The sequence below is a fragment of the Argopecten irradians genome, unplaced genomic scaffold, assembly GCF_041381155.1.
Source record: "Argopecten irradians isolate NY unplaced genomic scaffold, Ai_NY scaffold_0018, whole genome shotgun sequence".
In the NCBI taxonomy this organism is placed as follows: Eukaryota; Metazoa; Mollusca; class Bivalvia; order Pectinida; family Pectinidae; genus Argopecten; species Argopecten irradians.
In genome coordinates this window covers 19396-34325 of record NW_027187485.1, presented here as the reverse complement: position 1 = coordinate 34325, position 14930 = coordinate 19396, and the positions used below count along the sequence as shown (strand labels likewise).

Sequence of the window (14930 nt, the reverse complement as noted above, 5' to 3'; positions counted from 1 at the left end):
TACCAAATATGTATATGTACATGCAAAATACCTTCAAACATTCGATTTCGAGTCAAAAATTTGCAGATGGGTTCAGGCAAATGGTGTCCAGTGCAGTGTCCCATGAATGAAGAAAACATCATATCCGGTTTTTTTCATCCTATAGAGACCGCGAGAACCCAGGAATGTCTGCTCTCGGGTCGTGTGTCACTGTCCTTATGGTTTGTCACACTATCTTCATGGTATCCTGAAAATATGCAATATTTGAAATAACTATGACATCTTGACACATGGTATTTTTTTTTATTTTACACACTTTTTTTATATATACAAACTTTTTTTTATTTACAACTTTTTTTTTTTTTTTTTTTTTTTTTTTTTTGTTTTTTTTTTTTTTCTTTTTTTTTGTTTTTTTTTTAGGTTTTTTTTTTTTTTTTTTTTGTTTTTTTTTTTTTTTTTCATAAAAACATATTTTAATACCCCAGAACTTTTGATGGCTGCCAAGGTTTGGGGCCTTGGGGTCAGCCTTTTAAATATAAACAGATGTCCCCCTCGCAGGGGGGCTTTCACATTCAACGCACAATGCTTTCTTTTCTCTGTCTTTCTTTCACTCTCTCTCCTTTTTTACTCTCTTTCTTTTCCCTCTTTCTCCTCTCTCTTTCTATCTCTCTCTCTTCTCTCTCGGCTTTCTTCTCTCTCTCTCATTCTTTCTTTCTTTTTCTTTCTTCTTCATGTATTAAATACATGTGGCACTTTTTATACTCCCTTTCATTCCTTTGTTTTACATACAATTTATTATCAATGTCTCTTTCCTGTCGTCCAAGATGTTTTCTACGATGGCTATGGGTTGGGTGAACAGCACTGGGATTGCCAGTTGGCGATGGGAGGGTGGAGGGGGGGGGGGAATTATGAGGGATGGAGGGAGGGGGTAAGAGGGGGGGGATGGGGGGTCAGGAGGGCAAATGGAAAATATTTACTATAATTTTAACATGATAACTTTATTAGGTTGACCCCCAATGGTCAGGATAAAGATCATTGCTTTATCCGTTTGTTTGTGCATAGGAGAGGGATGGCGGGGAGGTTGGGGAAGGGGGGAGGGCGGGATGCAGGGGGTAGGTGGGCAAATGGAAAATATTTACTATAATTTAAAACATGATTAATTTATCAGGTTTGACCCCAAAGGTCACGGAAAAAGATCATGCTTTATCCGTTGTTTGTCATAGGAGGGGAGGGGGGGAGGGGGGAGGGGGAGGGGGGGGGGGAGGGGGGGGGGGGGGGGGAGGGGGGGGGGGTCCATAGGAGGGAAAGGAAAATATTAGGTATGGAAAATATTTACTAATTTAACATAATAATTTATTAGTTTTGTTTAGCACACCCTGTATGTAAACTATATTTTGAACACATTTTGAACTTCTACCAATGTAATAGCTAAAAACGTGTCTGATATCATCTTTGACATGGTCCTTATTAAGAGTTATTATTCTTCACATTTAATCGAGAACCAAAAATGGCCACCTAATTCCGTGTCATATTGAAAACGGATTTTTGAAATCTTCTTCAGGTTTCTAAGAGAGCAATTTAGCTGAAAATTGTGTGAAAGGATCCCTAAATGGTCCCGACCCAAGTATTACTATTTTGCGGGTAAATCGGAAATCCAAGATGGCCACTACAGCATCCATAATCTATAAAGATTTTAAACTTACTTCTCAAGTTCCCACTGGTGCAATTTAGTCTGAAACTTGCATGTAAATCATCCTGATATGGTTTTGGAACCCAAAAAACCAAAGATTGTTTTGCTTTGACCCCCATCTTATAAGAATAACTTTGAACTTTCTTTTCAAGTTCTATCAATGCAAATTAAGCTAATGATCCTGAAATGGTTCTAAACCAAGTGTCTTGTAAAAACACAATTTTGAACTTTCAAGGATGGGCGGCAAAAAGTCATCATCATTGAAAGTCTTTTATATTCAAAATCTTTTCCCTATGTTCATTCTGGTGAGCCAAGATTGTCCGATTGACCATTAAATAGGGCCATTCATTTTATTTTTTTTTTCAAAAATAATTCAAAATCCCATGTTGGGTGTGGTTGCCGGGGTACTAAGCGATGCGTGGCTAGGATTTTCTCCGACAATCAACCATTGACCCTGGCATGTAATTGTACTATAATTGTCCTGGGTTGGTCCTAATAAGACATTAAAAAAAATCAAACTCAAATTATTACGCAAATTTTTTTGGAAACAGGTTAACTGAGAAGTTGTACAAGTAGAAAAGTAGATGTTAGAATGTTAAATACATAAATGTTCGATAGTGCTGTGAGTTTGTGCTGCGGGTAAGGTGGGGGATTTTTGGAATATAAGTGAGTAATTGATTAGGGCCAGGGACAAAAATAAAAAAAAAAAAAACTTACTATTAACCTAACTTTCTGTACACATCAGGTTGAGTCAAATCCAACATTGTAAAACAAGTAATCGATTGTGAATGGGAACCATTACACATCAACCTCAACCTACTCCAACTGTCTTAATCACTGCAGGGAATATCAATTGTCCCTTCAAAACCTTTAAGTACCAGATTTTTTATCTTTTTTCTAGCAACTCATAAAATTTTTGACCATTCAGACGGCCTTTCGTTTATCACAGTATCCAAACAAAACATAGGAACTGTGTTCCGCTATCTTTAGAAACCCCTTTTTACACTGTAGACAAAATCGGTGATCCAATATAAAGAAGCGGAAAGTGGACCTGGAAGCACTCTTGGAAATTTCTATCCTGAAGAAAACCCTTTAAGAACCACTCACATCGAGTATGTCTGTCAAGATTCTCAAAACCCTATATGTACCTCAAAAACAACCTCACACTTGTGTGTCGGTGCATGTGGTATAATTAACTAGGTTATAGATTTTTTGGGTGAGGGATTGGGATTCGGGACGATTGCTTGAAGGGGTTACCACTTCCTCAAGCGACATCACGTCCATGGACTTTACAAGGGATAATTACAGTTACATCACATGATGTTATCCTTGCTGCCCAAGCTGGTGACCTTCTCTCACGGCCAGACCTACGGACAGACACAGGGGGGGGAGCGGGTGGTGTGGCTGGCTCATCATCGACATCTGCAGGCTAAGGCTATCCTCCCCTCGGCAGCAGTCGAGCGTAGCAGCAAAGTACACAACCTGCAAGAACACAAGCTACATTTCAGTAAACAAAAAAAGTGCTTAATGCACAGTATTTTTGTAGATATTCAAGTTAGAATCTGGCCTAACCAATGATCAGATATGTTGATGATGCATGTGATATCCCTTATATATATATATTTATGATTTTTTATGATATTTGGATATGAAGGATAGGAATAATCTAACCGACGGAAAAAAAATATTGTTTACTTATTTGTATATCGCATTGTATTATATATATGTTATATATATATATATTTTGTGATAGAGTGCAGAATATCCATAATTCTTCCTGATACAGTACAGTGCCAGAGATTTAGATAGTGTATATACTACCTATATGTGTCTGACAGTCTAATGAAACTATTTTTCATAATATATTTTAAACAAGAGTCCAACTCTTCGCCTACTTTACAATAATATCAAATTACATTGGTGCCAAGGCAATCTAATTAAAAACACAGATTCTTAAAATCACTCTGTTACATAAATGAAAACTGAAAAGTCACTTCTCAGTTTCTAGAAGCTGGACATTTATTGGACAATTCTGATGGTCACCAGAAAGTCACTCCTAATGGATTGTTGCCAGATCCTTTATCAATACAAGAGTGATACATGTACAGTATTCAACCCAATAAGGCGTTTAAAAATTAAAAAAAAAAAAAAAGGTGCTAATAATAATAAGACGATATTATTGAAAATCTAAAATTTTTTTATATGTTAGTTTGTTTTTTTTTTTTAAGCCTGGGCAATTGAAATGGAGGCAAAAAAAAGAGAGGAAGGGCGCTTATAGGGACATGGGCCCCTTATTGGGTTGAATACGGTAATAAGGAGAGTTCAATTATAAAAAAACTGTTATGGTATATTTTACATGTTTAATTGACTACTTTAAAAAATCAAACAACGTTATCTGGAGCCAATCTTTCAATCAATATTAAAAAACAAGATTATCTTCTTTTCTGTTATATAAGCGTTAAAAAAATTGAAAAGTCACTTCTCAGTTTGAACAAGAAAAACTTTGGAACTTATTACAGCTTAACCAAAAATCCTAATGGATGCTTTCTAACTTATCTTTAAAAACTTTGAACATCTCAAGGTTTTCATAAACAAATAAGCGACAGAGACACATTAACGCTGGCCAGCCGCTCAAAAAAAAATCGAGGTTGCCACTATCCTGGATGTAACCAGGCTAAGGCCACGGAAGAACACAGCCTACAAGAAAAAGTGACAAAATTTCAGTAATACAAAAAAGTTACATATAATAATAAATATTCCGCAGATGTTCAAGTAAAAAAAAAAAAAAAATTAAAAATGTGTGATTGTATGTTTACTTGAATATTGTTAAAATAATTGATATCAGTAAAAATAAGACTCTTTTTTAAGTGGATAATAACATATTATTTTAGGGTAATATACCTTAGGATCAATATTTTAAATGTATATATTTTAATACATTGTGTTGTGTTTCAACCAGGGTAGAATGTGTATCATTCATTGTATACATGTAATAGTGTCATATACTGGGGTTCCTCTCCATATAATGATATAGCACCCTTGATACTCCAGGGGTGAAAAAAAAAAATCACTTATTATCTACTTCTCTCCTTGGTGAGAGTCTCTCTGTAGTCTTCACAAAGGAAATATGTGTTAGCCTGTGAAAATTTTCAGTTCACTCTACATTTTTTCCTCTCAGTGGCCTTCAGTTTCACTGCTGTTAATCCCTTAAAGTCCAGGGGTTTGAGATCGTAAGTCCAAATTTGGAGACCCAGTATGGACTAAGGGATCAAAACCCTGGAAGTTTTCATCTTATTTGTACCTCTGAAAAACCCCCTTCTGCACACTAGTACCAAATAGTACACAAACAAACATGTATTTTTTAATTAAAAAAACAACCATTTTCATTTATATTATTTTTTATATAACTATGTATAATATATTATATATATGTAAAAATTTATTATTATTATATAGATATAGAAAGATAGTTACCAGATAACAAACCAACATCACAAGGCCCAAGGACCTTAAAGGTCATACTGACTACCTTGACGATAGTCATAAAGGAAATTATCAGATATGGTGCCATCATGGTCGATTTGAGATCAACCAGAGACGTAACAACATACATATCAGCCAAACCACAGGGCACTGATAGAACTTGAGAAGTTCAAAATGTGTCTTCAACATGGTGGCTGTGGCAGTCGGATCTTGGATTTCAGATCAACCCAAAAAAAATAACAACATTCATGACATTTTGCAGAACCATGTCAGTATCATTTCAGGCAAGTTTCAGCAAAATCGCACCGACAGAACTACATATGTAAAAAAAAAAGTTTACTGATGGCTATTATATCCGTTGGGATATTCAGGTGACCTTAAAATATCTATTAAGCCATGATACCAAACGCTTGTTGATCTGACATGTAATGACCCTATATATATATATATATTTTTTTTGGCATATGGGGCCTGTATCGCTCACACTATTTAAACCAATGCAAAAGTAATGTTTCTGATTACAAGTATATTGCATTTTCTTTTATATATATTTTGTGATTTACCTCAGAATTTCCCTATTGGGACCCATTCTTTCTGCTCCAAGGGGGTCAGAGCCAAAATTTAGAAATTTAAATATAAACCTGTTTCTTTCCCGTAAGGATGTTCTCTGGCCAAATTTGGTTACATTCTATGCAGAACTCTAATGAACTATTTAATTAAATGATTTAAAGGATTTATCTCTATTTCCCCTAATGGGCCCCCCCCTCTGTCCCTGGGGGATCAGAGCCAAAATTTATACAAACTCTATTCTTAAAATCACTCTGTTACATAAATGAAAACTGAAAAGTCACTTCTCAGTTTCTAGAAGCTGGACTATTGGACAATTCTGATGGTCACCAGAAAGTCACTCCTAATGGATTGTTGCCAGATCCTTTATCAAACAGAGTGATACATGTACAGTATTCAACCCAATAAGGCGTTTAAAAATTAAAAAATTAAAAGGTGCTAATAATAAGACGATATTATTGAAAATCTAAACAGTTTTGTATAGTTCTGGTTTTTTTTAAGCCTGGGCAATTGAAATGGAGGCTTCAAAAAGAGGAAGGGCGCTTATAGGGACATGGGCCCTTATTGGGTTGAATACGGTAATAAGGAGAGTTCAATTATAGTAGTGTGAAAACTGTTATGGTATATGTACATGTACGTACCCAGCCTGACTACACTTTAAAGAAGACAACGTTATCTGTCTAGAAATCTTTCAAGCTACAATATTACAGCTTAAAGATAATGTATTCTACACTTAGCGTTAAAACGTAACATCTTACCACGGCCTCCGACAGAGACAGACGCTGGCCAGCCGCAACAGCAATCGAGGTTGCCACCCGGCTAACCAGGCTAAGGCCACGGAAGGACACAGCCTACAAGATCAAGAGTGACAAAATTTCAGTAAACAAATACAGTTACATAATACACAATATTCCGCAGATATTCAAGTAAAAATCTTGTCGATCGAACTGATCTGGTATGTTTACTTGAATAAAATTAATTGATATCAGTAAAATAAGACTCTTTTTTAAGTGGATAGAGAAGTCGGGGGTAATCTACCTTAGGATCATATTTTAAATGTATATATATTAATACATTGTGTTTTGTGACCCAGAGGGTAGAATGTCTCTATCATTCATATACATGGTGATAGTGTCCTATAATCCTTCCTCTCCATATATGATATAGCACCCTTGATACTCCAGGGGTTCCGATCACTTATCATCTCTTCTCTCCTGGTAGTCTCTCTGTAGTCTTCAAAGGAAATATGTGTTAGCCTGAGATTGGTTCAGATTTTTTCCTCTCAGTGGCCTTCAGTTTCACTATAAGATAGTCCAGGGGTGTTGAGATCGTAAGTGATTGGAACCCCTGGACTATCAGGGATGACAAAATCGTAGTTTTCTCTTATTCTGTACCTCGATAAATAGTACAAACACTGACATGTTATAATTATTTTTATTTTCTTCCAATTTTATATAACTATGTATAAATATATATATATGTAATAAAATATTACATATATATAGATATAGAAAGATAGAGAGATAACAAGAGGCCCAAGGACCTTAAAGGTCATCTGACTACCTTGACGATAGTCATAAAGGAAATTATCAGATATGGTATCATGGTCGATTTGAGATCAACCAGAGACGTAACAATACATATCAGCCAAACCACATGCACTGATAGAACTTGAGAAGTTCAAAATGTGTCTTCAACATGGTGGCTGTGGCAGCCATCTTGGATTTCAGATCAACCCAAAAAATAACAACATTTTGTCAGAACCATGTCAGTATCATTTCAGGCAAGTTTCAGCCAAATCGCACCGACAGAACTTATGTTCAAAATGTGAAAAGTTTACTGATGGCTATATATCCGTTGGGTCAGGTGACCTTAAAATATCTATTGAGCCATTATACCAAACGCTTGCGGTCTGACACTAATGACCGCTAAAGATGATTAATATGACACAATTTTTGGCAAAGTGATATGGGCCTGTATCGCTCACCTGGTTATTTTAATGCTAAGTAATGTTCTGATTACAAGATCATTGTTTCTTTTCTGACGGAATTTAAAGATTTACCTCTAATTTCCCTATTGGGACCCATTCTTTCTGCTCCAAGGGGGTCAGAGCCAAAATTTATACAAACTATGTTCTCTTCCCGTAAGGATGTTTCTGGCCAAATTTGGTTACATTCTATGCAGAACTCTATGACTAGTAATGATTTAAAGGATTTATCTCTATTTCCCCTATTGGGCCCCGCCCCTCCTGTCCCTGGGGGATCAGAGCCAAAATTTATACAAACTCTGTTCCCCTTTCCCCAAGGTTGTTTCTGGCCAAATTTGGTTACATTCAATGCAGAACTCTATGACAAGTAGCGATTTACAATGTACCTCTTTTTCCCCTATTGGGCCCCGCCCCTCCTGCTCCCGGGGGTGGGGGGTCAGAGCCAAAAATTTATACAAACTTCAAACTCTTTTCCCCTTCCCCCAAGGATATTTTTCTGGCCATTCTATGCACAGGGACCTGGCACGAAAATTTTTAACCAATAGTATACATCTATATATTAGGCCTATTGTATCACGGGTATGAACTCGGCAGTAGAGAAAAATAGACCTTTTTTTCAAACCGTGATTATTTTAATAAATGGGTTCTATACAACATTGACGGATATATTACCTGAAAGAGAAATAAGTTATCTTTCCATCAAGTGCTTGATGAACAAAATTGGCCAAGTATTGACAAAGTTATGGCTTGATGAATCGGGAAAATAAAAAATATGCTAGGTAGACACGAAATGTCGTCTCGGCTCTAATGGACACCTCAAAAACCAAGCCAAAATCACATGTAACGATCAGCTGACTGACGATCAGCTGTTGTGTGTTTATGTTACTGAACTGTACCCCTGGTGTGTTTACATGGAATAAACGTGTCATTACGGTTGAATTGTATATTATTAGTAGTACATGGCAAATGGCAATGTTTTTATCTAACTGACCATGCTATCAGATGGTAAATGTATGTGATAACAGATTGTATGTGAAACAGTTTGTTGGCAAGTAGTGTGTCACTGGCTACGATAGCCGCCATATTGGATCGTGACTAAGCAGGCGGTCAGAATTTGAATTAGCTATTTTGTCTATGTAAGCTCCATGATCAATCTTATGATTTAATTCAGTGATCGTTAAGACAATAACGATACTATTCATCAAAATGTATGTGTTTAATACGTACTTGTGGCGTACAACGGCCGATTTCAAGACATATTTGGTCCAAGCAGTTGTACTGCTTTCACGGTGAAACTGTTGACGCTGACGTTCCGGCTGGTTTTTGTGTACATTTTTAAATACGGCTCGGAAACGGAATCAGATACTTGTAACTATATTTTGTGTATTTAAAGAACATTTTTCAGTCGATAAACAGTTGGTTTACGCTATGTATAACCTTTTCTTTGTGCTACATTTTTGGCACTATATTGTGAGGTCGGCAATGTACGACTGTTATTGTTGTAATCAGTCTGGAGGGCCTCCACTTTGCCTCCACATTGCCTCCACTTTTTCCATATAAGGAAATGTGGACGCCCGAGGGGTATATAAGTCGGAGCGATTACTGTGATTTTTAACGTCTCCTCCCGACATCGGATACGTATTCTTGCGCCATTTTGGTTCTCATCATGACACATTAGTAGATAGGCCTACAGGAGTTATCTCCCTTATATTGATTATAGGAAAGTTGGCATAACTTATAATACAAATCGTCTATTGTTCAATAGGGATTATTACAAGATATTTAGAGATGAATCTTGTAATAGAGGAATTGATAACTTGATCAATTTCCATAAATAATTTGTACTGAGGTACAAGAGTCTAGTGTACTCTTGTATCTCTATTACAAGATATAGTTAAACTTGTAATAGTGAGATTGATTATTACTTGATCAATTTCTATAAATTATTCTTAAATTCTATAAATTGTACTTAGGATAATACAGGAGTCTAGTGTACTCTTGTATTTCTATTACAAGATATAGTTTATCTTGTAATAGTGAAATTGATTACTTGATCAATTTCAATAAATACTTTTGTTCATTACAAACACAGTGGTTTAAAAGCCTTGAGTATTTCTATTACAAGATATTTGGAATTGTGAATCTTGTAATAGGGAAATTGATGCATTGCTCAATTTCCATAAATAATTGTAGATAATTACATGTGTTAATACAAGAGACTAGTGTTCTCTTGTATATCTATTACAAGATATTTGGGTTGAAATCTTGTCATAGAGAAATTGATGCATATTGATCAATTTCTACAAACTAAACTACTAACTAAATATACAGAGTTACTATTATCTTTATTCTGTTGTCGCGATTGTTACTATTGCATCTTAGTTATCACTTTGTTGTTTCTTTATAAAAAGACAAGTCATATATTATAACAGGGAGTTTAACTATCAACTTAGATAATTGTACATTTGTACTCGCTACCATTTATAGCTTCTATATTCTGGCATAATCTCTAGTTGTACAGTAATTAGAGTGATAGAGAGTGTGATTACACATTGTGACTCTGTATCTGCAGAACCAGAATTATATGTATGAACTTGTATGGAGGCGTTGAGTTATTCTTTCCAATAATTGTCTAATCAGATGATCTGTGATCACAACCCAGTATTTTAGACTTGAGTGAGAAACCCTCAAGTAGAAACGAGGAAGTAGTTCGTTTCACACAAAATCTACGCTTGTGGTGGTAAACAGTACCCAAAACTGTGTTCATCCACAATCTCCTTTGGAGGTGTCATGACCTGTACTTTGTAGAAACTCCATTTAAACATCGTGTAGCGCACTTACTTTAACCGTCACCGCCATGTTCATTTGTTCTTCGGAACGCTTCTCGAGTTTACCCACAAGTACAACATTACATAATTTGCATAATATAGTCACGATATATAAAGTCGAGAAGCGTTCCGAGAGAAAATCTGTTGAATTCCTCCCCTTGGAAAACGCTGTTTCTGGATAAAATTGAAACTTATGGTGGCGATAAAATTTTCAAAATGAAGAGAGAAGGTCTTTTAAGAATTTCAAATTCCCTAAATATTTTCTGGAAAGAGCTTATAAACATTTGGGCAGATCTGTCTGGTGATGAACTCCCCACAATCCCTTGCAAAGTTGTATCTCAGCCAATCTAGTATAGTAATTACATAAAAATTGAAAACAATATTAACCTTTAACCATATTGCTAACTAAGACCGTGTTTATTTTCAACCAAAATTGCTTACATTGCTATATCTTTCATGTTAATTATGTAGACCTCTTGTGTACAAATAAGCTCACTCTTTATAAATAAATCTCTTTCTTTTTATTGTATTTAAAATTGTGTATGACATATATATATGAATGAGACATAAAAAAAAAAAAAAAAATATCAATATCCAAGATGATGCCATCTTGTCTCAAAATGAATATGCACAGCTAGGGCCACAGGGAAACTTGAGGCAGATCCCTTTAGTGCTTTCTGAGTAAAAGACTAAAAGCGGTAACAAACTTTACCTATCAAATTCCAAGATGGCGGTCTGGTGGCCACCTTGTTGACCAATCGGTTCCAAACTGCACACTGGAACCTGGAAAGAATTTCTAACCAACAGTATATACACAGAAACATATACATATTATATATGTTTCTGATGTACACACACATAGATATATGATACATATATGGTTAGAAATTCGTTCCAGGTCCCTGTGATACTGCATCAATAGCATAACTAGTAGTAACCACAGAAACATATATACATAGAGATTGGAAACTCCTTCTTTGTCTATGTTGACAGGCAGCGGGACCTCTGGTTTATAGGCATATTCCCTTGGCTAACTACTTTTAAGTGTATTCTTTCAAACATGATATTTTTGCATCAACTCAAAGTTTAAACATTATGTCATGGTTTGACTGTGACCAGTTTTCCCGATTGATATTATTTAATGTGATTTTTGAAAGCATGAAAATCAGCAATTTTACCTAGTTTTTCGAAAATCAGACATTCAAAACCGAGAGTGCATTTTGTTTTATTCAAATACAAGTTAAAATATTATTTTTTCTATCCAAAATCGTACTCAAACCATCTGAAAAATACTGAACTTTTATAACATTTCAAATTTATTTTGTTGTATTTAACTGTTTAAGAGTTTATCTAAAACCCCCTAAGCACATACAGAGGTACATCTGCCGATCGTAAAAATTGTGGAGTTGCCAATCTCTATGTATATATGTTTCTGGTAACCAGGAGAAACTACATATGAAATTTGAGACAGATCCCTTTAGCCCTTTCTGAGAAATAAGGGTTACAAACTTCATCTATCAAAATCCAAGATGGCGACTTGCCATCAGGAGAAACTACATATGAAATTTGAGACAGATCCCTTTAGCCCTTTCTGAAAAATAAGGGTTACAAACTTCAACTATCAAAATCCAAGATGGCGACTTGCCAACAGGAGAAACTACATATGAAATTTGAGACAGATCCCTTTAGCCCTTTCTGAGAAATAAGGGTTACAAACTTCAACTATCAAAATCCAAGATGGTGACTTGCCATCAAGAGAAACTACATGAAATTTGAGACAGATCCCTTTAGCCCTTTCTGAGAAATAAGGGTTACAAACTTCAACTATCAAAATCCAAGATGGCGACTTGCCATCAGGAGAAACTACACATGAAATTTGAGACAGATCCCTTTAGCCCTTTCTGAGAAATAAGGGTTACAAACTCCAACTATCAAAATCCAAGATGGCGACTTGCCAGCCATCTTAGCTTGTTGACCAATCCTAAAATATAATACACTGCAACCCTAGTAGTTGTGCATACAGTAGGACTGAATGGTCATAGTTGATATTTTTAGTAAGCAGAAAGCCCCTGTTTTGACTTTTGACTTTATTGTCATCATAAGTACAAATGGATTAGGTGTAAGTTATTTTAACTTTTAGCAATTATTATTTTAGCCTTCTTCAATTAACATGTAATAATTTCCAAGTGATGGCATAGGTATAAATAAGTTGAATTTAACATATTATTTACATAATAACAAGATATACAATAATTATGTTCAAATATTCTACTGGACTTTATAAATGACTGAACAGGTTCAAATAAATAACAATTAACTTACAAACCCAAGTCAAGGATTTATAAGTGAGAAGGATTCGTCACTGTCTCTTTACACTACTTAACACCACGCGAGACGCCTATGAACCGGGAATAAAAACCATTTTTCTCAACAAATACACGTACTACTATCGAGTCAAACGAAACACCAATGTAAAGTTAATAAAATTTCACAACGTTTAGTACTTGCTTTAAGGGCGGAATATTTAAAAGAAATGTCTTAAATTTTCGTTAAAAAAATACGACAGCTCATGAAATGACGGCTCGCTTCAGAAAGTAAGACGCCGGCGGATAACAAAGGAAAATCAGTGGTCGACCAGCGTCACAGTCAGTGCACAAACACAAAAACTCCTGCGCCGTACTTGCCCAAAACCCTGTGTGACTTATCCTTCTCATATACGTTCTTGCCCAAGTTTTTCATTTCCATAATGTAACAAATTTAGATCTACTCTTATGTTCAGGTCATTAAAAACTTGGGCCATATCAGCACGGGCAGTAGTAGAATTCTGATCGACATTCAAGAAAGAAATGGTTAGCATTTTTATAAATGTTGCCATAGTTATCACAAATAGTCTGGTGCCAAATTTATAGGTGAAAGGTAACAAACACTGAAGTCTTACTAAGTACATTCATGTGTATAAATAGGTTAGGGACGAGATATCGTTTCAAAGAAGAAAAAGATAAGAATTTAACATTACCATCAAAGTTGGGAAAGTAGGATTTTGTTGCAGTAGAAAGTCAATGATTTGGAATTTAATGTGTAAGGATTATCAAATGGACTGAATTACCATGTAAGGAAGAGACAAAAATCTTGTGCGAGTTATTCCCCTGTAGCGAAAACTACTCATAGACTCCAGAATGCACTCTCTTAAACAGTTGTAGATCTAGTCACTGTGTATTAATAAATTTTCTACATTTTATGAGTGACGTCCTAGTTTTCCCGCCATTTTCGGAAAATGTGGCGTTTATAGAGGTATGCTAAAAGGGTTTTCTGTTTTACCCTTGTGACCTTCAGTGAATATTAAGGTCATTCATTTGATAGCTTGAGGTAGTCCTTCATACAAACATGCTACCAATTAATCTTATTTAATCGTCTGTCCATGGCATCGCGGCCTCGTTTACCAAGTATTGTTCCGACTGATTCAAAGAGTATTAAACCTCAAATTCTGGGATTTTCACCCCAGAAAGATATTTTTCTCAATCCCAGTTATTATTAATTAACATATTGATTGGGGAAAACCTCATCAGTTGTAATAACTTGTGGCTAATCCCGTGATTTTTTTGTGAAGACAATAAATTATGTTTAAAGTCAATAGTAACTTAAACTAACTTAATTAATTAGTCCGGACTAGGAACAAACCTTAGGTTACATACCTGTCCGCGAGCAATAGCCTTGTTTAAGCAATGAAACACAAGTTCCATGGCAATGACAAAACGGAGAAAGGCTTCCATTCTTGGATCGATACAAAAGCGTGCGTATGGCTGAGAAGGTTTCTGAGATCTGGGCCGAGAGCCGAAGAAAATTTTCTGAACCAATAATAGTCTTCGTTTCTGTCACGTGACCAGCATAGTCGTGTCAGCCAATAGGGGCAACTTCCAACTAGGTGAAAAGTAATCAACTCCGCACAACACCACTAATAAACCTACTTACATTTATATACATACATCCTCGATATTCCAAGGGTTACTATCACAGTCGTTATAATATATATTCACACCAATGAAAGCTAGTAACCCCTGAAGTATCGAGGATGGAGGTCACTAGGATATATCCAAATACAAATGTATACATAAACTGTCGGTAACTATACGTCAAACAAACGATTATTTAGATTATAATCAAATATGGGGCTCGTGGAGGGTACGTTCTGGTTTCTAATATTTTGCTCATATTTTAACTAATATGACTTGAGCTAAGTCTAACTAAATTAATTATATATGCGTCTGTGATATATGTATTGTTGCTTATATTCTTCCTTTCTCTGTCTTGTTTACTTGCCTCTTTTTTAAATTAATTTTACAACTGTATGCCGCAGATATAGCACTAAAGCGTAAAAATGAAATTTCATGTATCTTGC

General features: G+C 35.5%; 1 long non-coding RNA gene across 1 annotated transcript; it reads right to left on the bottom strand.

Moving 5' to 3' along the window:
* Positions 1 to 3121: 3121 nt before the first annotated feature.
* LOC138311351 (uncharacterized) lies at positions 3122 to 14530 on the bottom strand. Its single transcript, XR_011206601.1, has 3 exons — positions 14227 to 14530; positions 6478 to 6570; positions 3122 to 3151 (listed from the first exon to the last, which is right to left on the bottom strand). It is a non-coding gene; the product is annotated as an uncharacterized lncRNA (long non-coding RNA).
* Between the last annotated feature and the right edge of the window lie 400 nt (positions 14531 to 14930).